At 38.3% G+C, this 21,067-nt stretch overlaps 1 long non-coding RNA gene across 1 annotated transcript in view; it reads right to left on the bottom strand.

Annotated features, from left to right (window-relative positions):
- The window catches only part of LOC147580866 (uncharacterized), a 278,927-nt gene extending 259,899 nt beyond the window's left edge, over positions 1-19,028 (bottom strand). Inside the window, exon 1 of the long non-coding RNA XR_015251137.1 lies at positions 18,935-19,028. This is a non-coding gene — a long non-coding RNA (uncharacterized LOC147580866). The remainder of the gene's footprint in view (positions 1-18,934) is intronic.
- Between the last annotated feature and the right edge of the window lie 2,039 nt (positions 19,029-21,067).

Genomic DNA, 21,067 nt, shown 5'->3' with positions numbered 1-21,067 from the left:
TTTCCCCAAGGAAAAAGACACAAAGGGAGATGAGGACCCTGCTGATGTAGATGATTTCAGCTGGCCCTGAGTAATCATTTTAATATTAATATTTAATATTTACTTTTATGTGAATTAACAAATGTATATCCAACCCATCAAACCCATGATTTTTGGAATTACAAATTAAGATGAGATTAAGTTAAAAGGTGAGTCAATTAAAAAAATTTTAAGTAAAAATATTAGCATAGTAAAAACTATGACAAATGGGGGGTGGTATAAAACTGAGGGTATTAAAAGAAAACAGGGTGGGAATAAGAAAATAGAGTTCTAGGGGGACTTGAGCATTTATTCCATTATTTGATAGGCAAAGGTATAAGCTGAGCTGTCTTTCAGAAAGAGTAATCTGGTGGGTTAGACAACAGAAAGAAGACTGAGAGATCAGCTAGAAGACTATTGTAGTAATACAACCAGAAAAAGGCAACAACCTAACTCATTTGGAGGCAATAAGAATAAAATGAAAGGAACAGATGTGAGAACATTTCAAAAGAGAAATGAACTGACTTGGACAACAAACTGAATATATGTGACATGGAGAAACTCAAGATGACTCCAATTTGGTATTTGATAACTGATAACATGAAAACACCAATCACAGAAGGGAAATCCACAGGGAGAAAGATAATAAATTGTTCAGTTTGAAGAGAGATGTCATTATAGATACAAACTAGATCTCAGAAGGGAAGAGAGAACCACTTAAGAATACAGATTAAAGGGTCATTTCTAAGGAAGAGATATTCAAATAATGAGGATTAAATCAAATCTCCAGAAGGGAGACTATAATCTTAAATAGTTGTGCTTTGTTGAAACTTAGGGAAAAAAGCTCTGTCTCTCTCTCTCTCTCTCTTTCTCTCTCTCTCTCAAAAATAAACATTAAAAAAAATTTTAATGTAGTACCTGTGAAGTGCTACAAAGTGAAGTGAAATAAAATGAGGTCTACTTATACTAACATTGAACTATTTCTTAGGCAGTTACTGCCATCTCATTTGCTGTCAATTTGCTCCTATTTGTTATCCATCATGCTCCTAAAATATCTCCAAGGGCTTACTTGCAATTGTTTTAGACCTCCTTCAAGTTTTTATTCTTTTTGTTCTTACCTGCTATGTATTTCTCAGAATCTTTGTTTGTTCTACTTTTGACAAAGAGAGAGACAGAACATGAGTGGGGGAGGGGCAGAGAGAGAGGAGACACAGAATCCAAAACAGGCTCCAGCCTCTGAGCTGTCAGCACAGAGCCTGATGTGGGGCTCAAAACCATGAACCATGAGATCATGATCTGAGCCAAAGTCAGACGCTTAACCGACTGAGACACCCAGGTGCCCCAAGAAAGTGATTTCTTGAGATAGAATCTATTCCTAGTGAAGATGCTATTGTTGCATTGACAAAGGCTTGACAATATTACATAAATTTAGTTGATAAAGCAGCAGCAGGGTTTGAGAGGATTGACTCCAATTCTGAAAGAAATTCTTTTATGAGTAAAATGCTATCGAACAGCATCACATGCTACAGACAAATTACTCATGAAAGAGTGAATTGATACAGTCAAACTTATTGTTGTCTTATTTTAAGAAATTGCTAAACCATTCCAAACTTTAACAACCACCGCCCTGATCAATCAGTGGCCATCAATATTGAGGTATCCTTCTCCACCAGCAAAAAGATTGTGACTCCCTGAAAGCTTAGATGATGGTTAAAAAGTATTTTTAAAGTATTACATTGGTTTTTTAGGTATGATACTTCTGTATATTTAATAAACTATGGAATAGTATAAACAGCTTTTATGTGCACTTGGAAACCAAAAAATTCTTTTGACTAGCTTTATTGTAATATTTGTTTTATTGTGGTGGCATTGAATCAAAGCCACAAGATCTCTTAGAGATGCCTGTACCTCCCAAGTTGAGAGCCACTGATAAAGAACAACAACAACAAAAATGATTTCTATTAAATGTTAACGGCTATCTTCTTTACAATGAGATAACTGGCAGTTTTTAACTATTTTTCTTTTTTTTTTTTTGCACTTACCATATTTTTCAAAATAAAATTATTTAACCTAAATAAGTATGTTTTAGTCTTGAAATAGTGCTTCTTTTACAGGTTCATTAAAAGATACTGTTGGTATGTAATAAATATCTTCACACTATCACAATAATTATGATACTATATTATCGCTTCTCAACCTTTTGGCTAAGATCCAGTGTATGATACTATATTTATTTGATTGACTTTTACAGTAGCCATGATAATATAATGCCAATGGAGAGTTCTTTTTTTTTATTTAATTCTGTGAGATCCAAGACTATATTTTGAACTGCACATTTTACCCCTCTAATTGGATTGATTCATTGACCAAACACTATTACATGCCAGGCACTGCCCTTGGGTGCAATGATGGGCATTAAACACAGCCCGCATGGAACTAATTCTAGTAAGAAAGTCATTAATTTAATAATAAACACATAAAATTGCAATCATAACAGGTATTTTTTTTTAAGGATAAGGAAGTTAGGGGTAAGATAGTGGTAAGGGATGAGGGATGGAAGGGAAGGTGAGGACAAATCAGGGACAGGAGATGGTGTTACTGAACCGGAGTAGACCTGCTTCTTAGTGAGTTATAGACGGAGACAACACAAGGTCATTTTGCCTCTCAAGGTCATTTTTAATTTTATGAATAAGAGATCACTGGGAATAATTTCCAAAGCCTTGTCTCTGGGAACAGGGGAAAGCAGGTTCCTTTTATGAGGGCTTGAGATGAATAGACAGAGGAGGGTTTTAACACTATAATGAGGCTGATGTAACTGGCACTTCTAGCACTTTTTGATTCAGATCTATGCAGGTGTCATCCTCAAATGTTTCTTTTTCTGTTCCAACAGTTCATTAGTTAGTTTCTAAAATGTAAGATTGCCTGGCAGAAGCTTCTAGGAGTTTAGTTTCTAAAAGGTAAGATTGACAGGGAGAATCTTCTAGAAGTTTAGCTTCTAAAAGGTAAGATCGACAGGCAGAAGCTTCTACTAGAAGTTTCCTGAGTTCAGGGGGTCAGACCAGAGACATTGTGGGGGGGGAGGGGAGAATAGCAGAAGAAGGGGAGGGGGAAGTGAGGCTGGTGAAAGACTGGGCCAGGGACTGGGATCACACTAGAGGGCAATGGGAAAGCCAAGGTGGGGTGGGGGTGGGAGGCCTTGCCAAGCCCAGCACCATCCCCCTACCCTTCTTGGTTCACCTAAAGTGTTGAGTCATCCTGCCTTATGTAAGTATCTTATTTGGGGCTGGGTTCTCAGGACAGTGAAAATGCTTAAAATAACTAAAATAATTTTAGCAACTGAAAATAACAAGCACCATTCTTAAAATGACCTATTATAGGAAGATTTTTACCTAGTGAGCCAGGTTAGGGAATGTTTAATCTTAAGTTCTGCTTTAATTGAGAGCTGAAAGATTAGTTATCTTTAGAAAAAGTGGAAGGAGAAGAGTATTCCACATTGGGAGGATAGCAGTACAAAGGCACCTTGACATGAGCAAATAGGCTCATAACAGAGACTAAGAGAAGCCTTGCACACCGAGAGCATACAAAGTTAAAAACAAAGCTGAAGAAGCAGACCAGAAGCCACACTAGTGTCTTTTAGGGCATGTTAAATTTTTTCTCTCATCTTTGATTAATTAAGAAACCACAGCAAGGTTTTTAATGAGACATGGCTAGATCTGCATTTTGAACAAAAAACAAAAATTATTCTTGCTTGCAAGAGGATGACAGTTTGAAGAAGGGTCAAGGTGGTGTAAGAAGGCCCAAATCAACTGATTTCTGTACATTGATTTTGTATCCTGCAACTTTGCTGAATTCATGTATCAGTTCTAGCAGACTTTTGGTGGAGTCTATCGGATTTTCCATGTATAATATCATGTCATCTGCAAAAAGCGAAAGCTTGACTTCATCTTTGCCAATTTTGATGCCTTTGATTTCCTTTTGTTGTCTGATTGCTGATGCTAGAACTTCCAGCACTATGTTAAACAACAGCGGTGAGAGTGGGCATCCCTGTCGTGTTCCTGATCTCAGGGAAAAAGCTCTCAGTTTTTCCCCGTTGAGGATGATGTTAGCTGTGGGCTTTTCATAAATGGCTTTTATGATCTTTAAGTATGTTCCTTCTATCCCGACTTTCTCAAGGGTTTTTATTAAGAAAGGGTGCTGGATTTTGTCAAAGGCCTTTTCTGCATCGATTGACAGGATCATATGGTTCTTCTCTTTTTTTTTTGTTAATGTGATGTATCACGTTGATTGATTTGCGAATGTTGAACCAGCCCTGCATCCCAGGAATGAATCCCACTTGATCATGGTGAATAATTCTTTTTATATGCTGTTGAATTCGATTTGCTAGTATCTTATTGAGAATTTTTGCATCCATATTCATCAGGGATATTGGCCTGTATTTCTCTTTTTTTACTGGGTCTCTGTCTGGTTTAAGAATCAAAGTAATACTGGCTTCATAGAATGAGTCTGGAAGTTTTCCTTCCCTTTCTATTTCTTGGAATAGCTTGAGAAGAATAGGTATTATCTCTGCTTTAAACGTCTGGTAGAACTCCCCTGGGAAGCCATCTGGTCCTGGACTCTTATTTGTTGGGAGATTTTTGATAACCGATTCAATTTCTTCGCTGGTTATGGGTCTGTTCAAGCTTTCTATTTCCTCCTGATTGAGTTTTGGAAGAGTGTGGGTGTTCAGGAATTTGTCCATTTCTTCCAGGTTGTCCAATTTGTTGGCATATAATTTTTCATAGTATTCCCTGATAATTGTTTGTATCTCTGAGGGATTGGTTGTAATCATTCCATTTTCATTCATGATTTTATCTGTTTGGGTCATCTCCCTTTTCTTTTTGAGAAGCCTGGCTAGAGGTTTGTCAATTTTGTTTATTTTTTCATAAAACCAACTCTTGGTTTCATTGAGTTGCATTCTTATACACTAACAATGAAGCAACAGAAAGACAAATCAAGAAACTGACCCCATTCACAATTGCACCAAGAAGCATAAAATACCTAGGAATAAATCTAACCAAAGATGTAAAGGATCTGTATGCTGAAAACTATAGAAAGCTTATGAAGGTAATTGAAGAAGATTTAAAGAAATGGAAAGACATTCCCTGCTCATGGATTGGAAGAATAAATATTGTCAAAATGTCAATACTACCCAAAGCTATCTACACATTCAATGCAATCCCAATCAAAATTGCACCAGCATTCTTCTCGAAACTAGAACAAGCAATCCTAAAATTCATATGGAACCACAAAAGGCCCCGAATAGCCAAAGTAATTTTGAAGAAGAAGACCAAAGCAGGAGGCATCCCAATCCCAGACTTTAGCCTCTACTACAAAGCTGTCATCATCAAGACAGCATGGTATTGGCACAAACACAGACACATAGACCAATGGAATAGAATAGAAACCCCAGAACTAGACCCACAAACGTATGGCCAACTCATCTTTGACAAAGCAGGAAAGAACATCCAATGGAAAAAAGACAGTCTCTTTAACAAATGGTGCTGGAAGAACTGGACAGCAACATGCAGAAGGTTGAAACTAGACCACTTTCTCACACCATTCACAAAAATAAACTCAAAATGGATAAAGGACCTGAATGTGAGACAGGAAACCATCAAAACCTTAGAGGAGAAAGCAGGAAAAAACCTCTCTGACCTCAGCCGTAGCAATCTCTTACTTGACACATCCCCAAAGGCAAGGGAATTAAAAGCAAAAATGAATTACTGGGACCTTATGAAGATAAAAAGCTTCTGCACAACAAAGGAAACAACCAACAAAACTAAAAGGCAACCAACGGAATGGGAAAAGATATTTGCAAATGACATATCGGACAAAGGGCTAGTATCCAAAATCTATAAAGAGCGCACCAAACTCCACACCCGAAAAACAAATAACCCAGTGAAGAAATGGGCAGAAAACATGAATAGACACTTCTCTAAAGAAGACATCCGGATGGCTAACAGGCACATGAAAAGATGTTCAGCGTCGCTCCTTATCAGGGAAATACAAATCAAAACCACACTCAGGTATCACCTCACGCCAGTCAGAGTGGCCAAAATGAACAAATCAGGAGACTATAGATGCTGGAGAGGATGTGGAGAAACGGGAACCCTCTTGCACTGTTGGTGGGAATGCAAATTGGTGCAGCCACTCTGGAAAGCAGTGTGGAGGTTCCTCAGAAAATTAAAAATAGACCTACCCTATGACCCAGCAATAGCACTGCTAGGAATTTATCCAAGGGATACAGGAGTACTGATGCATAGGGGCACTTGTACCCCAATGTTCATAGCAGCACTCTCAACAATAGCCAAATTATGGAAAGAGCCTAAATGTCCATCAACTGATGAATGGATAAAGAAATTGTGGTTTATATACACAATGGAATACTACGTGGCAATGAGAAAAAATGAAATATGGCCTTTTGTAGCAACGTGGATGGAACTGGAGAGTGTGATGCTAAGTGAAATAAGCCATACAGAGAAAGACAGATACCATATGGTTTCACTCTTATGTGGATCCTGAGAAACTTAACAGGAACCCATGGGGGAGGGGAAGGAAAAAAAAAAAGAGGTTAGAGTGGGAGAGAGCCAAAGCATAAGAGACTGTTGAGAACTGAGAGCAAACTGAGGGTTGATGGGGGGTGGGAGGGAGGAGAGGGTGGGTGATGGGTATTGAGGAGGGCACCTTTTGGGATGAGCACTGGGTGTTGTATGGAAACCAATTTGACAATAAATTTCATAAAAAAAAAAAAAAAAAAGAAGGCCCAAATCAGATATTACTGCAATCATGTATGTAAGAGATGAAGGTATCCTGGTAGTGGTAGTGAAGATAGGAATGACTAGATTTGAGAGATACTACCATTCTGTACATATTGAGTTTGATGTGCCTTTGCAGTATGCAAGAGGAAATATCAAGTTGACAAAGTTGATAAAGAGGTAAGACTCTCAGAGAAGTCTGAGCTGAAGATATTAATTTAAGTCATCTGTAGACCTGGCAATTGAAGCCATCTGTGAAGATCATCCAGGGAAAGGAATGGAATGAGGAGGTGTCCTAAGTCAAACTTGATATGCAGCCACTGAATGAACAGTCAGTAAAGAATAAATATGCTTTTGGTGCAAAAAAAGTGCTTTTATTATAGCACAGGGACAAGACCTGGGGCAGAAAGAGCTGCAACCGTGATTGTGAAGTGTGATAGATTTTTTTTTTTTTACATTACAGGGGTAGGGATAAGGGAAGTCTGTAAAGGGATTTCTGTGTGTTAAAGAAAACTTACAGGACCCTAGGGGTCTGGCTATTGTCAAACTAAAGTTGCTTTTAGCTCTAGCAAACATCAACATTAAGGAAGCCATGAGTTCCTTGAAGAATGTCACATTCTGCCTGCGTCAAGTATTTATAAATGGGCTGCAAGTTATAAGAAAATTTAATTTTATCTTTATTTCTCTTGCTTTTGTTCTCCATATCATTTTCCCCCCTGAATAGTTTAGACCCTTAAATTTTTAAGGTTGTTGAAGGCGGAAGGTCTTATCTTCTATAACTTCTTCCTGCTGAATACGGGCATAGAGATGTCCCTACCTATGGGTCAACATGGGTCAGTTGGGGAATTTAGGAGTTATGAAAGTCAGAGGCAATTGAATTCAAGGTAGACAACATATATGAACCTCCTTGATTGGAAAGGATCATCTATCAGCTTGAAGTTATGGCAGTGAAGAAGTCTTAGCACTAGGCAGAGACACTGGAAAAGACAACAAAATAAGGTTAATATTATTATGAGGAAAAAGAAGCCCAATAAAAAGCCCTTTGACAGTTGACCAAAATCTTCCTCCAGTCCATGAGTTTAACCAATCATTAAAGGAGAGGGAGGGATCATATTAAGCACCAATTTTAGTATTCTTATCTTTTAGCAATCCTGTTACATTTTTGTGATAATCTGGAATACACAACATTCCATTTTAATAATAGCACATGTACCATGTACTTTTTATAACAAAAATGTAATGTCATGTTGAGAATCATTTAAGGTCTTAATTGTGTAGCAGGTGGTATTCGCCATCATATAGATTGTTTTGTTTAGCAAGCAATCAGGTAATTAATATGGAAACAAAAGGAAAATATAGGATAATGGTTGGAGCAAATTACAAACCTATTGTCTGAGTCTCAAGAGCTCCCAGTGAGTAGATTTTTAGATGTCAGGCTTGACGTATCCTTAGATGGAGTAGGAAAAGTCAACAGAAATCAGATGGGTTTTCCTGGTTTGCAATTCAAATCTCTCTGGTGATCCTTTTGAATAGCCCATAGAGCAACAGGCACAGAAACTGTCTATACATGAGTTTTGTGGCAATTTTTCTGAAGGTGACCTCAAGTTGTCCAGCATCAGCTTTCAGGGCTTTAGGAAAAAGGGCAGTTTTCATTTTTAATGACTTTAAGTTAAGACAATGGAAGGAGATTGGAAACCTTAGTTTGAAGACATAGCCAGATATTTGAGAAAACCAGGAGAAATTAGGACCTAGTATAGTTTATAATAAATAATATTAAAATCTAATATCTACAAAGATGTGTTATTGAAATATATTTTCTCTATATAATCACCCTCACTTTTATCAAAAATAGTCAAATCAAACTAATTCATTTGAAAAACAAGTCAAATTTTAACAAACTTAGTCTAATTATTTACATAAGCTCAGCAAGAATAGTGATTGGCCATATATGTCTTTTAAAATCTGCTTTTCTGGAACTTTTTATAAAGAATCTCTAGGTTAACTTTTAGTAGCCTCTTGAGGCCAGAAGCCGCGCCAAATATTTGCATCAGACTTGTCTGCAAAACTTGTAGGTTTGGGTGAATTCCTCTTATTGAGATCCCCAACATATCCTGAGGTTCCTGCACCTGCCAATAAGTGACATCTTTAATTCACCTGGTAAGGCTGCTGGGAACTCTGGAAGCAAGGTATCAGGCCAACACTTCCAAGGGATTCAATGGGCCTCATGAAATCCACCTTGCTTAGTTCTTTAAAGCTGTCTAGTCATATCCAAGTCTATACATATCTCTCTCAAAGTGACATTCCAGTGAAAGCTTTGGTAAAATAACTAACGTTGGGTGTCTGGGTGGCTCAGTTGGTTGAGCACCCAACTCTTGATTTCAGCTCAGGTCATTATCTCATGGTTCTGGCAGCACAGAGCCTGCTTGGGATTCTCTCTCTCTCTCTCTCTCTCTCTCTCTCTCTCTCTTCCACCCCTGCTCACATAATCTCTTTCAAAGTAAATTTAAAAAACATTAAAAAAATAACCAATGTTTCCAATGGTGTCCTGTTACAAGGAGAATAGATTCTTATTGAACTTATGCAAATATCTGTAATTGCCATGAAATAAAGAATATTCACTGAGAATTTCTGACTTCTGGAGGGTTCAGGTAGAGAGAAAAGTTAAATGCTTCAATTTTTTCACAAAGGAATATTTTATAATATATCTGTATAATCATGGATACCTTAAGAGAAGGCTTCCTTAATCTGGAGGAGGAAACATTAGAGAACCATAAATGTTTCAAACAAGAGTCACAAAAACTATAATCAGCTTTCTTAATTTATTTAGTCCCATGTTACTAATTCTTGTTTTGTTTGAATGCAGCTTTTTAGTTTGTTCCAGAAATTCTTACCCATTTCAGTTTTGATCTTAAGGATCTGTATTTTTCAATATTTTTCAAAAATATCTGTATTTTTCAAAAGCACTTTTTATGAGTCTCCCTGAAGATAAAACACATTTCACAAATGACAAAAGACAATAATGCAATTGAGAGGAAATTCAGCTATTTCTGTGACACATAACACTTTCATAATTAGAATATCATGTGATGACCTTATATCAGAACATAATATACCAAATAAATAAGCCTAATTAGTCAAAAGACTTCATCTATAATTTTAAATCTTAGGGAAGTTTGTCAAAAACCTTAGAAAGTTTTAAAGTACATGCCTAGGGGTAGGAGTTAAGATGGCAGAGTAGTAGGGAGACTCTGGGCTTGCCTTGTCCCTCAAACACAGCTAGTTTAACATCACATCATTTTGAACATCTAGGAAATAGATCTGAGGATCAGGAGAACAATCTGAATAATTTGAGGGAGGGAACATGGCAGGTAGGAGTTGCAGAGATGTGAACTGGGGGAGAGAAAATCTGCAGTGCCATGGAGGGTAGGGAGCCCTTTTCATGGAAAGGAGAAGGCGATAGGAGGAAAAAGAGCAGTGCATTGCGTTCATGCAAAAAAAGCACTCCCCCAAAACCATTTACTGGGAAATCAGGAGGAACTGACTATCACAAGATTTTGCAAACAATGGAGCTCAAATTTTGATGTTTTGGCAGTTGACACCATTCACCAGGGTTGATCTGGGTGGACAGTGGTGCTCCAGGGGAGAAGGAGGCCTGGGAACAGACAGCTGAGAAAGTGGTATGGGGATCCCCTGGGTCATACTGGGAGAGAACATTCCCCTTCCTGGAGCGCATTTGGAAGAGGGTGGTTGCCTCTCCAAGGACAAAAGACCTGCTGGTGCCTCTGAGCAGCTGGTGCCTCTGAGCAGCTGTTCAACAGCAGGGGACAGAGGTACACACAGAGGGCAGATAACCATGTCACAGCTTTATACTGTGCTTCACCATAAATTCCAAGCACCTGTGTGGCCAAGTGACTGCTTTTCTGGGACAGAATGGCACCAGGTGCAGCACCGGTGCAGCTCTTCTCCAGAGGATGGCAATGGGTCCGTGTCTTGCCAGGTCTTTTAAGAATAGGAGTTTTGAATCCTGGCTGCATGCCAGAGATAAAACACAGGAGAGTGTGGCATCTGGCATGTTGATGGCCCAGGCATAGACAAGTTGAGGACAGGAATCTGACAGAATCCAGGGACACAGGAGGGGAGATTATTTGCTTGCTAATGAGTGAGGATTTCCTGAACAGTGGTGGGTGCGAGCTCCCCTCCCCAGGTATTAGAGAGTGGGGCAACACCATCTTCTCCCATAGCTGGGTTAGACTTCAGTGAGCAACACAGTGCCTCTAGTGAAGGCTGGAACTGCTTACGCCAAACCCCACTCCCCTGCACCCTGCAGGGGTGTCTGTATCAAAGCAGGTCTGACTTTAAGTCAGCACAGGGGGCCTCTCCCCAGAGGACCAAAACAGACACCCCACATGCACCAAGTCTACTGATCATAGAGTGCTCCAAAACATCACCTTCAGTTCTGGTGGAAACAGGACTAAGATTTTTCTTTTCTTTTTCTTTTTTTTTTTCTTTTTGAATCACTCATATATTTTTTGTTGTTGCCCATTTGTTTGTTTGTTTGTTTTGTTTCATTTCCTTTTCCATTTTTGGATCAGGTTTTTCTCTCTCTCTCTCTCTCTTTTTTTCTTTCGCTTAGGAATCAGGCTTATAGTTGTTTGTTTGTTTGTCTTGTTACTTTTCCTTTTATATTTTTTTAGATCAGGCTGTTTTTTAAATCAGGCTTATTTTAACAAACAAGTCAAAGCACACCTACTTAAAAGTCTGCACACTCCCCAATGTAAGCAAGGAGGAGCTCTGCAGAGAACTTCCTGGGAGAAAGAGCAGTCAAATCACAACAGCAGAGGGCACACAGCATACACCAGAAATACTTCCTGCAGTGCCAGGCCCTGGACAGTGTATGACCCCTTCTTAATATAGCATTACTCCCAGGAGCAGGAAACATAACAAGTTTTCATAACACACAAAAGACATGAACCTAGACAAAATGAAAAGATAGAGGACTTCTCCCCAAAAGAAAGATTGAGAAGAAACCACAGTCAGGGATTTGCTCAAAAAGGATATAAATAATATACCTGAACAAGAATTAAGAACAACAGTCATAAGAATACTATCTGGGCCTGAAAAAAAGCATAGAAGACACCAGAGAAACCCTTGCTGCCAAGATAAAGACCTAAAAACTAGCCAGACTGAAATAAAAAATGCTATAACTGAGATGCAAAACCAACTGGATGTAATCATAATGGGGGTGGAAGAAGCAGATGAATGAATAGGTTATTAAAAGACAAAATTATAGAAAACAATGAAGCTAAAAGAAGAAGGAAATAAAACTATTAGATCATGAATATACACTTAGGAGAGTCAGCAAATCCATGAAGTGCAATAGTGTCCCTATCTTAGGAGTCCCAGAAGAAGAGTGGGAAAAAGAGGTAGAAGCCTTATTTAAACAAATTGTAGCTAAAAACTTCCCTAATCTATGGAAGGAAACAGGCATTCAAGTCCAAGAGGCACAGAGAAACCCCCTTAAAAAAAAAGTCAACACCAAGATATACCATAATGAAACTTGCAAAATGCAAAGATAAAGAGAGAATTGCAAAAGTGACTAGGGACAAAAGGTTCTTAACCTACATGTATGTAAAGATAGATACATAAAAATATCAGCAGACCTGTCCATAGAAACATGACAGGCAAGAAGGGAGTAGCATGATATATTCAATGTGCTAAATGTGAAAAATATACAGCCAAGAATACTTTACCCAGGAAGGCTGACATTCAGAACAGAAGGAGAGATAAAGAGCTTCCAATACAAGCAAAAACTATAGGAGTTCATGACCACTAAAACAGCTCTGCAAGAATTATTATAGGGGACTCTTTTAGCAGGAAAAAGAAACCAAAAGCAACAAATAACTACAAAGGAGCAGAGACAATCTACAGAAACAGTGACTGTACAGGTATTACAATGACACTGAATTCATATCTATTGATAATCACTCTGAATGAAAATGGACTAAATGCTCCAGTCAAAAGACAACAGGATATCAGATGAAGTAAAAAAACAACAAGACCCATCCATATGCTGCTTACAAGAGATTCATTTTATATCCAAAGAAACTTCCAAATTGAAAGTGAGGGGGTGGAGAATCATCTATAATGCTAATGGATATTAAAAGAAAGCTGGATTAGCCATATTTACATTAGACAAACTAGATTTTAAATCAAAGACTGTAATAAGAAAGGAAGAAGGGCACTATATCATAATAAGGAGGTCTATCCAACAAGAAGATCTAACAATTGGAAATATTTATGCCCGTGCAATACCCAAATATATGTCAATGAATAGCTAGCTTAATGCAACTCATTGATGATAATACAATAATAGTAGGAGACCTTAACACACTTCTTACAACAATGGACAGATTATTTAAGCAAAAGATCAACAAGGAAACTGGCTTTGAATGACTCATTGGACCAGATGGACTTAACGGATATATTCAAAACATTCCATCCTAAGCAACAGAATACATATTCTTTCTGAGTGCACACAGAACATTCTTTAGCATAGATCACATACTGGATCACAAATCAGCATGAAACAAATACAAAAAGATTGACATTATACCTGTAAGGGTTAAATTGTACTGTAGGGCTAACGCTTAGCTTGAAAGATAACAACTTTGTTCTGACACTGAAGGTCAAAAGATAACAACCTTGCTTTTACTCTTGTAAATCATACTTCACACTCTTGTGAATCAGGCTTTACCAATGAAGGAAACAAAATCTCAAAAAAGAGCATCAGAGACAAGGTCAAGGAGATCCACTGGTTGCAACTTAGCGGCAGAAAGTCTAAAATAATCACCTCATTTGATAACTGTTTCTGACTCATCTGGCAACTGTTTCTAACTCATCTGGGAACTGTTTCTCTGTTCTGTTCCCAGATAATGATAAAACGATGTGATCGGCTTTAAAAAACTCTGTACCCCGGCTGTTCGGGGCCACACTCTTATCAAGAGTGTTGGTCCCGATCGGTCGGCCTTGCCTCTTATTGTAATAAACTTTGTTGCAACTGTCACTGGTGCCCGTAGCATTCTGTTTCAGGAGTCGTGTGGATGCAACATACCATGCATATTTTCAGACCACAATGCTATGAAACTTGAAGTCAACCACAAGAAAAAATTTGGAAAGATCAGAAATACAGAGGTTGAAGAACATCCTACTAAAGAATGAATGGGTTAACCAAGTTATTAAAGACAAAATTTTAAAAATGCATGGAAGCCAATGAAAATGAAAACATGACACCCCAAAACCTTTGGAATGCAGCAAACATGGTCATAAGAAGGTAGCATATAGAAATACAGGCCTTCTTCAAGAACCAAGAAGCTCTCAAATACATCACCTAATCTTACAGCTAAAGGACCTGGAAAGGAACAACAAATAAAGCCCCAAAACAGCAGAAGAAGGGAAATCATAAATATTAGAGCAGAAATAAATTATATAGGGGGAAAAAAACAGTAGAACAGATCAACGAAACTAAGAGGTGGTTCTTTGAAAGAATTAGCAATAAACCCCTAGTCAGACTTATCAAAAAGAAAAGAAAGGATCCAAGTAAATAAAATCATGAATGAAAGAGGAAAAATCACAACCAACACCACAGAAATACAAACAATTATATGATAATATTATGAAAAATTATATGCCAACAAATTGGGCAATGTGGAAGAAATGGATAAATTCCTAGAAACATATAAACTACCAAAACTGACACAGGAAGAAATATAAAAATTTGAACAGACCCATAGCCAGCAAAGAAATTGAACCAGTAATTAAAAATCTCCTGAGAGGAGCCAGGATGGCAGAATAGCATGGAAGTTTTTGTGTGTCTCGAGTCCATGAAATACAGCCAGACCAACACTAAACCATCCTGCACACCTAGAAAACTGATTGGAGGATTAACACAACAATCTGCACAATCTGAACCACAGAATTCAGCAGGTACGCAGTGCAGAGAGGTGAACTTAGAGAGCAAGAAGGGAGGTGCTTTTGCAGGCAGAGAGGACAAAGATGGGGCAGGAGTGGGGGGAGAATGCATGAAAAACACCCCTCCCCAAAAGCAGCTGGAGAGAAAATGGAAAATTGGAAACAAACACAGGGACTAAACTAAAAAGGGAGAAAGGAGAGGGTTTAAATTCCATTAAGCCTGTAAACAAAGGGAGCACAAAGTCTGCAAATCCGCAGCTCAATACCTGGAGGTGCTCTGGTGAGAAGGGTGAATCCCCAGGAACAGAGTGAGGTCCGGGAGGGTCTCAGGCCACACGGGGAAAATCAGTTCCACTGCTGGAAGGACATTTGGTAGAGACTGTTGAAGCCACCTGGTCCCAGCAGACCCCAGAAAACGGCCACACTCGCTGGTGCTGGAACAAGGTCGTTAAGGGTGAAGCCTGGTGCCAGATGTGTGTTGTGATTTTCCATAATCCCTGAAACGCTGCTGCTACACTATCTCATGAACTCTTTCTGGGTCAGGCTGGCATCTGGCTGTAGTCTCGGGGCACTGGCAGTAGCAGGGTCCAGCAAGCATTCCTGGGTGCAGCCAATATTTGGCCATTGCTTATTTGGCCATTGCTCGGTGAGACTGTCCCTCAGAGGGGCGGAACAGGTCAAAGCTGCAGTCCTTCGGAAGTAAGGGACCGGGGAAAACAGCCACATCTGAGACAAAACTTGGGAGAGAAGTACTGCCTGGGGCCTGGTCACAGAGGGTGAAAAAGTGGGTAGTGGACAAAAACTGAAGATGGAGGACAGGTGTGCGATTGCTGATTCGGGAGAACAGACTGGGTAGCTGAGTGGCACCATTGTCACTGCTCCCGCACATGTGCATAGCACCTACAAGCTTGGCAACAATCCACCTCAGTAGGCTAGCAGCGCCATCTAGTGGAGAAGGGAGCCATTACACTGAGCCCTACCCAACTGAGACAACCTCCCTCTTCAAGAGCACAAGCCTCACTGCCTACTTAGTTTATGGACTATAAAGCGCTTCAGAGTCTGACTTCTAGGGCAAACTGAAGTAATTTCAGTCCTATTTCAATCTATTAGCAGGTCTGTCTATTCAATTTTATTTTTTTTCTCTTTTTCACTTCTTTTCTTTTTCTTGAATACAGAAAGAGAAAAAATTCATTTTTACTTTCAATTTCTATTAAAAATATTTGTCTTTAATTTTTTAATGTATTTTTTACTTTTGTGTAAATTTTTTCAAATTTTATTTTACTTCCATCATTTTATTTTAGTCTACTACAATGTATTCACTTTTTCAAATTTTCAAAATATTTCCCTTTTTCTCCCTTTTTTCTCTTCATTTCTTTTCTTTCTCTTGAATACAGAAAGAGAAAAAGTTCATTTTTATTTTTAATTTTTATTGAAAACATTTTTCTTTAATTTTTTCTACTATATTCTTTACTTTTGTGTAAATTTTTTCAAATTCTATTTTACTCCCATCATGTCATTTTAGTCTACTTCAGTGTATTCACTGAATTTTCTGAATTCACTGAATTTTTTCAAATTCTCAAACGATTTCCTTTTTTCCCCCTTTTTTTCTCTAATCTGTCAAACCACTTTCAACACCCAGACCAAAACACACCTAACCTAGTATCATTTATTCGATTTTTGTGTGTGTGTGTGTCTTTAATTTTTTAGTTTTAATTTTTTTAATATTAATTTTTCTACCTCATTAATTCCTTTCCTCCCTTCAAAATGACAAAATGAAGGAATTCACCCCAAAAGAAAGAACACGAAGAAATGACAGCCAGGGATTTAACCAACACAGATACAAGCAAGATGTCTGAACCAGAATTTAGAATCATGATAATAAGAATACTAGTGGGAGTCAAAATAGATCAAAATCCCTTTCTGCAGAGATAAAAGAAGTAAAAAATAGCCAGAATGAAATTTAAAATGCTATAACTGAGCTGCAATCATGGATGGATGCCGCGGCGACAAGGATGGATGAGACAGAACTGAGAATCAGTGATATAGAGGACAAACTTATAGAGAATAATGAAGCAGAAAAAAACAGGGACGTGAAGGCAAAAGAGCACAATTTAAGATTTAGAGAAATCAGTGACTCATTAAAAAGGAACAACATCAGAATCATAGGGGTCCCAGAAGAGGAAGAGAGAGAAATAGGGGTAGAAGTGTTATGTGAGCAAATCATAGTGGAAAACTTTCCTAACTTGGGGAAAGACGCAGACATCAAAATCCAGGAAGCACAGGTGACCCCCCTTAGATTCAACAAAAACCGACCACCAACAAGGCATATCATAGTCAAATTCACAAAATACTCAGGTAAGGAGAGAATCATGAAAGCGGCAAGGGAAAAAAAGTCCCGAGCCTACAAGGGAAGACAGATGAGGTTTGCAGCAGACCTATCCACAGAAACTTGGCAGGCTAGAAAGGAGTGGCAGGATATATTCAGTGTGCTGAATCAGAAAAATATGCAGCCAAGAATTCTTTATCCAGCAAGGCTGTCATTCAAAATAGAAGGAGAGATAAAAAGTTTCCCAGACAAACAAAAATTGAAGGAGTTTGTGACCACTAAACCAGCCCTGCAAGAAATTTTGAGGGGAGAAAAGTTGAAAAATATATATATATATATACACACACACATATATGTGTATGCATGTGTGTGTGTGTGTGTGTGTGTGTGTGTGTGTGTACAAATACCAAAAGCAACAAAGATTAGAAAGGACCAGAGAACACCACCAGAAAGTCCAACTCTACAAGCATCATAATGGCAATAAATTCATGTCTTTCAGTACTCACTCTAAACGTCAATGGACTCAATGCTCCAAACAAAAGATATAGGGTAACAGAATGGATAAGAAAACAAGATCCATTGATATGCTGTTTACAAGAGACCCACTTTAGACATAAAGACACCTTCAGATTGAAAATAAGGGGATGGAGAACCACCTATCATGCTAATGGTCAACAAAAGAAAGCCGGAGTAGCCATACTCAATCAGACAATCTAGACTTTAAAATAATGTCTGTATCAAGAGATGGAGAAGGGCATTATATCATAATCAAGGGGTCTATCCACCAAGAAGACCTAACAATTGTAAACATTTATGCCCCAAACTATAGAAAGCTTATGAAAGAAATTGAAGAAGACACAAAAAAAAAAAAAAAAAATGGAAAAAAATTCCATGCTCCTGGATAGGAAGAACAAATATTGTTAAAATGTCGATACCACCCAAAGCAATCTACATATTCAATGCAATCCCTATCAAAGTAACACCAGCATTCTTCACAGAGCTAGAACAAATAATCCTAAAATTTGTATGGAACCAGAAAAGACCCCGAATAGCCAAAGCAATCTTGAAAAAAAAAAACCAAAGCAGGAGGCATCACAATCCCAGACTTCAAGCTATACTACAAAGCTGTAATCATTAAGACAGTATGGTACTGGCACAAGAACAGACACCCATATCAATGGAACAGAATAGAGAACCCAGAAATGCACCCACAAACGTATGGCCAACTCATCTTTGACAAAGCAGGAAAGAATATCCCATGGAATAAAGACAGTCTCTTCACCAAGTGGTGCTGGGGAAACTGGACAGAGACATGCAGAAGAATGAACCTGGACCACTTTCTTACACCATACACAAAAATAAACTCAAAATGGATGAAAGACCTCAATGTAAGACAGGAAGCCATCAAATCCTCGAGGAGAAAGCAGGCAAAAACCTCTTTGATCTTGACCACAGCCAATTCTTACCCAATACGTCTCCGGAGGCAAGGGAAACAAAAGCAAAAATGAACTACTGGGACCTCTTCAAAATAAAAGCTTCTGCACAGCAAAGGAAACAATCAGCAAAACTAAAAGGCAACCGACAGAATGGGAAAAGATATTTGCAAATGACATATCAGATAAAGGGTTAGCATTTAAAATCTACAAAGAACTTATCAAACTCAACACCCAAAAAACAAATAATCCAGTGAAGAAATGGGCAAAAGACATGAATAGACACTTCTCCAAAGAAGACATCCAGATGGCCAACCGATGCACGAAAAAATGCTCAACATCACTCATCATCAGGGAAATACAAATCGAAACCACCATAAGATACCACCTGACACCTGTCAGAATGGCTCACATTAACAACTCAGGCAACAACAGATGTTGGCAAGGATGAGGAGAAAGAGGATCTCTTTTGCATTGCTGGTGGCAATGCAAGCTGGTGCAGCCACTCACCAGCTTGGAGGTTCCTCAAAAAACTAAAAATAGAACTATGCTACGACCCAGCAATTTCACTACTAGGCATTTATCCAAGGGATACAGGTGTGCTGTTTTGAAGGGGCACATGCACCCCAATGTTTACAGCAGCTCTATGAACAATAGCCAAAATATGGAAGAGCCCAAATTTCCATCAATGGAAGAATGGGTAAAGAAGATGTGGTATATATATATGATGGAGTATTACTTGGCAATCAAAAACGAATGAAATCTTGCCATTTGCAACAACATGGATGGAACTGGAGGGTATTATGCTAAGTGAAATTAGTCAGAGAAAGACAAAAATCATATGACTTCACTCATATGAGGACTTTAAGAGACAAAACAGATGAACATAAGGGAAGAGAAGCAAAAAATAATAGAAAAACAGGGAGAGGGACAAAACATAAGAGACAAATATAGAGATCAAACAGAGGGTTGCTGGAGGGGTTGTGGGAGGGGGGATGGGCTAAGTGGGTAAGAGACATTAAGGAATCTACTTCTGAAATCACTATTGCACTATATGCTAACTAAATTGGATGTAAATTTAAAACAATAAAAATAATATTATTATTAGTTTATATCTTTTTACCCCTTTTACCTACTTTGCCTACTTCTTGCCCCTCACCTTGGCAATCATTTATATCTTCTCTGTATTTATGAGTTTGGGTTATTATGTTGGGGGGGTGGTACTTTTTTTTCTTGTTTTTTGTTTCAGATTCCACATATACGTGAGATAATTTAGTATATGTCTTTCTCTTTCTGATTTATTTCACTTAGCATAATGCCCTCCTGGCTATTACGAATAATGCGGCAATAATACAGGTGTGCAGGTATCTTTACGAGTTTAGTAATTTCATTTTCTTTGATTAATACCTAGGAGGGGAATTGCTGGGTGATGATGGTTGCTCTATTTGAGTTTTTTGAGAAACCTTTATATTGATTTCCATAGTCACTGCACCAATTTACAATCACACCAACAGAGCACATTGTTGCCCTTTCCTCCCCATTTTTGCCAACCTTGTTATTTCTTGTCTTTTTTATTACACCCATTCTGACAGGTGATAGGTGATATCTCTTTGGGTTTTGATTTGCATTTCTCTAACGATGAGTGATCTTGAACATCTCTTCCTGTATTTCTTGGCCATCTGTATATCTCCTTTGGAAAAATATCTATTCAGAACTCTGCCCATTTTGTAATTGCTATTTGCTTTTGTGTTATTGAGTTGTATAAGTTCTTTATATATTTTGGATATTAACCCCTCACCAGATATGTAGCTTGCAGATGTTTTCTCCCATTCAGTATGTTGCCTTTTCATTCTGTTGATGATTTCCTTTGTTGTGCAGAAGCTTTTTGGTTCGATGTAGTCCCACTTGTTTGTTTTTACTTTGTAGCTTTTACTTCTGGTGTCAAATCCAAAATCTCAGTGTCAAGACGGAGATCAAAAACGTTCTGCCCCCTGTTTCACCCAGGAGTTTTATGGTTTTAGCTCTTATGTTTAAGTCTGGAATACATCTTGACTTAGTTTTTGTGTATGGTGTTAGATAGGTGTCCGGTTGCATTCCTTTGCTTGTGGCTGCCCACTGTTTCCAACACCACCAGTTGAGGAGACTGCTTTTTGCCCATGTTACATCCTTGGCTCTTTTGTTGTAAATTAACTGGCTACATATGTGTGGGTTTCTTTTTGGGCTTTCTGTTTCTGTCCCATTGATCTAGGTGTCTACTTTTATACCAATGCCATACTGTTTTGATTACTATAGCTTTGTGTTAGAGTTTGGAAGCAGAAAACATGATGCCTCCAGCTTTGTTCTTCCTTCTCAAGATGGCTTTGGCTATTCGGGGCCATTTGTGGTTCTATTCACATTTAAGGAATATTCTTTTCACATTCTATTTTTGGACATGTTCTTAAATTTTGATAGGGATTGCACTGAATGTGCAGACTGCTTTAAGCACTGTGGGCATTTTGACAATATTAATTCTTGGGATCCATTAGCAT

Source organism: Puma concolor, chromosome B2, assembly GCF_028749965.1.
Source record: "Puma concolor isolate L17-30 chromosome B2, mPumCon1.1.hap2, whole genome shotgun sequence".
Lineage (NCBI taxonomy): Eukaryota > Metazoa > Chordata > Mammalia > Carnivora > Felidae > Puma > Puma concolor.
This window is presented reverse-complemented; position numbering and strand designations above follow the sequence as displayed.